Below are 7,500 nucleotides of genomic sequence, written 5' to 3'. Positions count from 1 at the left end.
TAGCCTGCAGGAGCCTAGCTGGCCTGCACACATACACACACACACACACACACACACACACACACACATCGCCTTCTTCGTCGTCGGCGTCTTCTGCTGCTAAGGTAAGATTAGGGAAGGGAAGGGGAAGGGGGAAGGAGTAGGGGAGGGGGTTGAGAGGGGGTGAGGGGAGGGTTGGGGGTTGTGGAGGGGTGATTTGAGTGAGGGGGGGCTGTTGAAGGGTGAAGGGAGAGGGGGGTGGGGAGGGGAGGGGGAGGAGGTTATGGGGGTGGGGGATGGGAAGGAGGAAGATGAAGAGGAAGATGAGAAAGTAAAGGAAGATTAAGAGGAAAACGAAGAGGAATGGTGTAAAGAAGAAGAGGAAAGGAGGAAGAGGAGGAGGAAGAGGAGGTGAGGAAACGATGGAGGTATAGGAAGAAGAGGAAGAGGAAGAGGAGGAGGAGGAGAGGAAATGATAGAGGAAGAGAGGGAGGAGGAAGAGGAGGAGAATGAAGGGTTGGGGAAAAGAGGAGGAAGGAGGAGAGAGAGAAGGGGAAGAAGGGGAGGAGAGAGAGAGAACAGTCACACGTCACATGCATCTTATGACGTAAAGAAGGAATGGAGGAAAAATTTAAAGAGGAAAAAGAAGAAGAAGAAGAAGAAGAAGAAGAAGAGGGTGAAGAAGCCGTGTTGTGGCGGAAGGAGGAAGATTATGTGAAGGAGGAGGAGGAGGAGGAGGAAGAGGAGGAGGAAGACTTAGATAGCAAAGGTCAAGTGTGTGTGTTAAGGTCACGCTATGTTGACCCCGAAAAGCAAGGACAGTGACCTCTCTCTCTCTCTCTCTCTCTCTCTCTCTCTCTCTCTCTCTCTCTCTCTCTCTCTCTCTCTCTCTCTCTCTCTCTCTCTCTCTCTCTCTCTCTCTCTCTGCTTCCTCTCCTCCGCTTCCTCTTCCTTTTTCTTCTTCCTCCTCCTCCTCCTCTTCCTCCTCCTCTTCCTTCTCCTCCTTCTATTCATCCTCTTTTTTCTCTCTCCCTCTATTTTCTTCCTCTCCTCATTTATTCTTTTCTCTCCCATTCCTTCCCTTCATCCCCTATCCCCCCTCCTCCTCTCCTCCTCCTCCTCCTCTTCCTCCTCCTCCTCCTCCTCCTCTCCCTTTTCTTTCCCCCTCTCATCCCTCTTCCCCCTTTCTTCCTCCTCTCCTTCTCCTTTCTTCCCCCCTCACTTCCTCCTTCCATTCTCTTCCTCCCCTTTCTTCCCCTCCTCCCCTTTCTTCCTCCTCATCTCTTCCCCTTCCGCTAAAAAAAAATAAAAAAATCGTTTCTATACTTAAAATTCAAAACATGTGTGTGTGAGAGAGAGAGAGAGAGAGAGAGAGAGAGAGAGAGAGAGAGAGAGAGAGAGAGAGAGAGAGAGAGAGAGAGAGAGAGAGAGAGCGGGGAGGGGGGGTCTGGACGCTAAGGGTGAGAAAGACAGACATTAAGGGTGAGAGCCCTGTCTGTTAGGGTGACTTAACGACCCTTACAAACAGACACACTGGAGCTGTCTGGTGTGTGTGTGTGTGTGTGTGTGTGTGTGTGTGTGTGTTGAGAGAAGAGGAGGAAGAGGAGGAGGAGGAGGAGTGAGAACAGGAAGGAGGAGGAGGAGGATATGCGAGTCGTGAGCAGAAAGAAGAAGAAGAAGAAGAAGAAGAAGAAGAAGAAGAAGAAGAAGAAGAAGAAGAAGAAGAAAATGACCACTCCATGAGAGAGAGAGAGAGAGAGAGAGAGAGAGAGAGAGAGAGGAGGTGGAAGGAATAGTGAGATAGTTGAAAGTGAACAAAAAGGAGGAGAAGGAGGAGGAGGAGGAGGAAGAAGAGGAGGAGTAGGAGGAGGAGGAGGAGGAAGAGGAGTAGTAGGAGGAGGAGGAGGAGGAGGAGGAGGAGGAGGAGGAGGAGGAGGTGTTCATTCCCTGAGTCACTGTGTCCAGGTACTCTCTCTCTCTCTCTCTCTCTCTCTCTCTCTCTCTCTCTCTCTCTCTCTCTCTCTCTCTCTCTCTCTCTCTCTCTCTCTCTCTCTCTCTCTCTCTCTCTCTCTCTTCGTTCGAGTGAGCTGGTTAAAATCACGATGTTCAAGAGAGGAGGAGGAGGAGGAAGAAGAGGAGGAGGAGGAGGAGGAGGAGGAGATAGAGGAGGAGGAGGAGGAGGAGGAGGAGAGGAGTAAAATGAGAACAAGAATGTATATAATAATGGGAGGAGGGCGAGGAGGAGGAGGAGGAGGAGGAGGAGGAGGAGGAGGAGAGGGGAGAAGGAGGAAACGAAAAAAAAAGTAAATTGAAATAGAAGAAGAAGAAGAAGAAGAAAAAAGAAGAAGATGAAGAAGAAGAAGAAGAAGAAGAAGAAGAAGAAGAACACGAAGAAAAACAAGAATTAGAAAAAGTGGAAAATCGTACAAAAGACAAGAAAGAGGAGGAGGAAGAGGAGGAAGAAGAGGAAGAGGAGAACAGAGGAAGAGTAGAGACAAGAGGACAGGTGTGGTTCTCTCATTATCACACCTGTCCCCGCGCCTTACCTGTCCTTTGCTCACCTGTCCGCCAATGCGCCAACACCTTGATTAATGAGCCTCTCCCCACCTGTCCTTCAATCACACCTTCGTCAGCAGAACCTAATTACCTGTAGAACCTCTTAAGAACCCGATAGTGAAGTTAGAACTGTCCCATGAATCATCCCTTTCCAGTACCCTGCCAGTATGGTCGATTCAACCTCTTTCCAAGTACACTTATTTGACAAGGCTTTCGTATTAGTTGTGGGCATTTCCAGAGGTAGTTTTATGACCCTGGTGGTAGTGTGACCCTTCCTCTGTACCATGAACCTAAGAAAACACTCACTGGAACACGACTGATGACCTTTCCAAGCACACTTACTCGACAGGGCTTTCATATTAGTTGTGGGCATTTCCAGGGGTAGTTTTATGACCCTGGTGGTAGGCTGACCCTTCCTCTGTACCATGAACCTAAGAAAACCTCACTGGAACCCAATTGATGACCTTTCCAAGCACACTTATTTGACAAGGCTTTCATATTAGTTTTGGGCATTTCCATGGGTGGTTTTATGACCCTGGTGGTAGTGTGACCTTTCTTCTGTACCATGAACCTAAGAAAACACTCACTGGAGCCCGACTGATATCCTTTCCAAGCACACTTATTTGACAAGGCTTTCGTATTAGTTTTGGGCATTTCCAGGGGTAGTTTTATGACCCTGGTGGTAAGCTGACCCTTCCTCTGTACCATGAACCTAAGAAAACACTTACTGGAACCCAATTGATGACCTTTCCAAGCACAGTTATTCGACAGGGCTTTCATATTAGTTTTGGGCATTTCCAGGGGTAGTTTTATGACCCTGGTGGTAGTGTGACCCTTCCTCTGTACCATGAACCTAAGAAAACACTCACTGGAACCCGACTGATATCCTTTCCAAGCACACTTATTCGACAAGGCTTTCATATTAGTTTTGGGCATTTCCAGGGGCAGTTTTATGACCCTGGTGGTAGGCTGACCCTTCCTCTGTACCATGAACCTAAAAAACCTCACTGGAACCCAATTGATGACCTTTCCAAGCACACTTATTCGACAGGGCTTTCATATTTGTTTTGGGCATTTCCAGGGGTAGTTTTATGACCCTGGTGGTAGGCTGACCCTTCCTCTGTACCATGAACCTAAGAAAACCTCACTGGAACCCAATTGATGACCTTTTCGGCCTTTGGAAGTAGTTGATGTGAGGGTTGGTAGCGTCTGACAACCCGACCTTAGTACCTGGCCCAGACGTGTTAACAGAACCCCGACCTTTAATCAGAACCCCTACCTGTTATGTTAATGAGGCAGGACCCAAATCACTGTGTCCCAGTTTTGCCCATTAACGAAGTATTATAAGTTCTTTTTTTCTGTCCATTTAAATCCATTCAATGACCTCTACGCTTGTTTTTAAAGGTCCCAAAACACACACACACACACACACACACACACACACACACACGCAAATCAGAGTTTATATAGCCTTTCATGAACGTGAGTGTGTGTGTGTGTGTGTGTGTGTGTGTGTGTGTGTGTGTGTGTGTGTGTGTAAAAACAGTCATGGTAAAGGTATTCTGACAGGTAAATGTGTGCACCTGTTTAGGTACACACACACACACACACACACACACACACACACACACACACACACACACACACACACACACACACACACTCACTTCTTTACTGTTAATGTATTCAACCATTCATTACTTTCCTGTGTGTGTGTGTGTGTGTGTGTGTGTGAGTGTGAGTGTGTGTAGGGAAGAAACAACCACACACACACACACACACACACACACACACACACACACACACACACACACACACACACACACACACACACACACACGCGGGCGGCAGCAGGGGACAAATAAGGCAGCAGAGGCGTGGTTACCTGCTTCCCTCAAGGACGATGGGTCAGTTCCTGCTTACCCATCACCCTTACCTTAGTCTCCCTCCCTTACACACCCTTGCCCAAGCACCCTTACACACCCTTACCCTAAAACCCTTACCCAAACGTTTATTCTTGAGTTTGGGTCTAATTTTTCTAACCTTAGTGTCCTTACCTTAATCTTGCTACCTTACAAACCCTTACCCAAGCACCCTTACCCACCCTTACCCTAAAAACCTTTCTCAAACCCATTATTCATACTTATTGTTTTTTCTCCTTAATATCCTTACCTTAGGGCTCTCATCCTTACCTTAATGTTACTTTTTTGCCTTAAATGTCTTCACTCTCTTACTCTTCCCCTAATTAAGGAAGGGAAGGGAAGGGAAGGGAAAGGAAGGGAATAGAAGGGAAAGGGAAGGAAGGAAAGAAGGAAGAAAAGGAAGGAAGGAAGGGAAAGGAAGGAAGAAGAAGGAAGGAAAAGAAGGAAGGAAGGAAAGGAAAAGGAAGGAAGGAAGGAAAGGAAGGAAGGAAGGAAAGGAAGGAAGGAAGGAAAGGAAAGGAAGGAAGGAAGGAAGGAAGGAAGGAAGGAAGGGAAGAGGAAGGGAAGGGGAAGGAAAGGAAGGAAGGAAGGAAGGGAAGGAGAGAAGGAAGGAGAGAGAGAGAGAGAAAAGAGAGCAAGAAAGAAAGAAAGAAATAGAAATAACAGGAAAGAGAGACAGAGACAGAGAGCAGGAAAGAGAGAAAAAAAAGAGAGAAAGAGAGAGAGGGGAAGGGAGAGTTGAAGAAGGAGAGAGAGAGAGAGAGAGAATGGAAGAGAGAGAGGAGGAGGAGGAGGAGGAGGAGACGGAAGAAGGGGAAGAGGAGGGGGGGGTACCTCACCTTGAAACTCCTTGACTCACAGGTAAACATTCTTTCTCCATCTCGTTCACTCACCTCTCAGAACACGGAGGAGGAGGAGGAGGAGGCAGAAGGAAGCAGAAGGAGGAGGAAGAAGAGGAGGAAGAGGAGGAGGAGGAGGCTGTGTTATTAGTATGTCATCACCTCCTTCCTCCCCCCCCCCCCCTCCTCTTCCCCATGTTTTAAGTTCATGGTTTTATTGGACGAAGATGAACCGTGTGAAGGAATTGGTTTACCGGGGAAGGGACGAGTGTGCTGGCTTGTCCTGTCTTGGTATGCCCTCCTTCAGTGACTCCTGCAGGAAATCCGGGATGGGAGGGATGGGAAGGGGAGGGAATGGGATGGGAAGGGTTTGGAAGGAGTTGGGATGGGATGGGATGGGATGGAATGGGGAGGGAATGGGAAAGTAAGGGATGGAAAGGAGTTGGGAGGGGTGGGATGGGATGGGAAAGGAATGGGATGGGATGTGAAGGGATGGAAAGGAAAGGGAAGGGATGGGAAGGAGAGGGAATGGGAAAGGAAGGGATGGGATGGGATGGGATGGGAAAGGAATGGGATGGGATGGGAAAGGATGGGAAAGGAAGAGATGGGAAGGGATGGAAAAGAGTTGGGAGGGGTGGGATGGGATGGGAAAGAATGGGAAGGGATGGAAAAGGAGTGGGAAGGGATGGGAAAGGATGGGATGGAATGGGAAATGATGGAAAGGAGAGGGAAGGGATGGGAAAGGATGGGATCGGATGGGAAAGGATGGGAAGGGATGGGAAGGTAGGAAGAGGCCGATGGGAGACTTAAACACTACAATAGGAAATGAGAAGGGAAGGGAAGGGATGGGATGGGAAGAGAGGAAGAAATTGATAGGAGATGGGAAATGGAAATGAGAAGGGAAGGGAAGGGAAGGGATTTAGGCGAATGGAAGGGAATAGGATGAAGAGGAAAAGGGATGGGAAAGAGAAAAGAAATGGGAGAAGAGATGGGAAAGGAAGGGATGGGAGGGCAGGGAGAGGCTGATGGGAGATTTAAATGCTGCAGTAAGGAATGAGAAGGAAGAGAAGGGATGGGAAGGGAAGGGGTTGAGGAGAACGAAAGAAAATGGGAAGGAAAACGAAGACTATTGAATGATGGGAAAATCTAATCATGTCTTTCCTCTGTATTTCCTAACCTATCTTTATTTTCTGATCTTTATATAACCCCAAAAAAGCTTAAGATAGTTGTATTTGTAACATTTCCATTCGAATATAAAAGCAGTTGAGTATACCTTGAAAATCCCTCCTGCAGCACGTTTTCTCTATGGGACGTTCATTTCAGTGGGTAACTTCTCTATATCTGTAAGCAAGTGCGATTATTCCTTTCACAAACTCGTAATAATTCTGAAGTTAGCCCTGTTAGGTAATGCGTTTCTCTTTTTTTTTTTCTTTTACAACAAAGGAGACAGCTCAAGGGCACAAAAAAAAGGAAACAATAATAAAAAAAAGCCCGCTGTTTAACTTGACCTGATGAAAACTTGCAGGCATTTCCTACAATATATAAAAAAAAATGTAAAACAGATATTCCAGAGATTCTTACAGCTTCCCTCGTTAAATATTGCGTTTAATTGAGTAACTCCTTTTGGTAAGAACTCCCACACATTTCCTATATAAAAAAATCTTATTGTGACGCCTTCCCGTGACTAATTCAATATAGACGCTTCTTTATCTTTCCTCTGTCCAAATATACGTTTTTTTCTATATGTTTTTTTGCTGGTAGGACTCTAACATTTTCCCTCTATTGAAGAAAAAGCTTTAGATCAATTTCCTTGTGACTAATTCAATATGCCCGACACTTATTTATCTTCCCTTCGTTTCCCTTTGGTTTCTACATGTAAGTTCCGCTGGTAAAGACTCGGACATTTAATACATAAATAAAATCATACTGGATCGACTTGAAGACTCGTAACTATTTCGTGAGGCTTCGTGGTGCAGTGGTTAGCACACTCGGCCCATAATCGAGAGAGCCCGGGTTCGATTTCTGGGCGGCTTTTCCGATACCCTACGCCCCTGTCCACCCAGCAGTGAATGGGTACCAGGTATTAATCGGGGGTTGTGTCCCGTCTCCTGGGGTCTGTTCCCTTCTCCTATAATTCCTTCCCTTTCTGTCTCTCTCCGGCATATGACCACAGATGTTGCGCCGACTAAACGAAACTTTCCAAC

At 46.9% G+C, this 7,500-nt stretch overlaps 1 protein-coding gene across 1 annotated transcript in view; it reads left to right on the top strand.

The window, feature by feature from the left end:
• LOC126986027 (serine/arginine repetitive matrix protein 2-like) overlaps nucleotides 1-7,500 on the top strand; it is a 64,262-nt gene that overhangs the window by 9,065 nt on the left and 47,697 nt on the right. Inside the window, exon 2 of the mRNA XM_050841714.1 lies at nucleotides 1-104. This exon is cut by the window's left edge and continues 85 nt beyond it. The gene's annotated coding sequence lies outside the window, so the exon portion shown is untranslated. The remainder of the gene's footprint in view (nucleotides 105-7,500) is intronic.

Source organism: Eriocheir sinensis, chromosome 61 (genome assembly GCF_024679095.1).
Source record: "Eriocheir sinensis breed Jianghai 21 chromosome 61, ASM2467909v1, whole genome shotgun sequence".
NCBI lineage: Eukaryota > Metazoa > Arthropoda > Malacostraca > Decapoda > Varunidae > Eriocheir > Eriocheir sinensis.
Note: the sequence above shows the minus strand (reverse complement) of the source record. Positions and strands in the feature narration are given on the sequence as shown.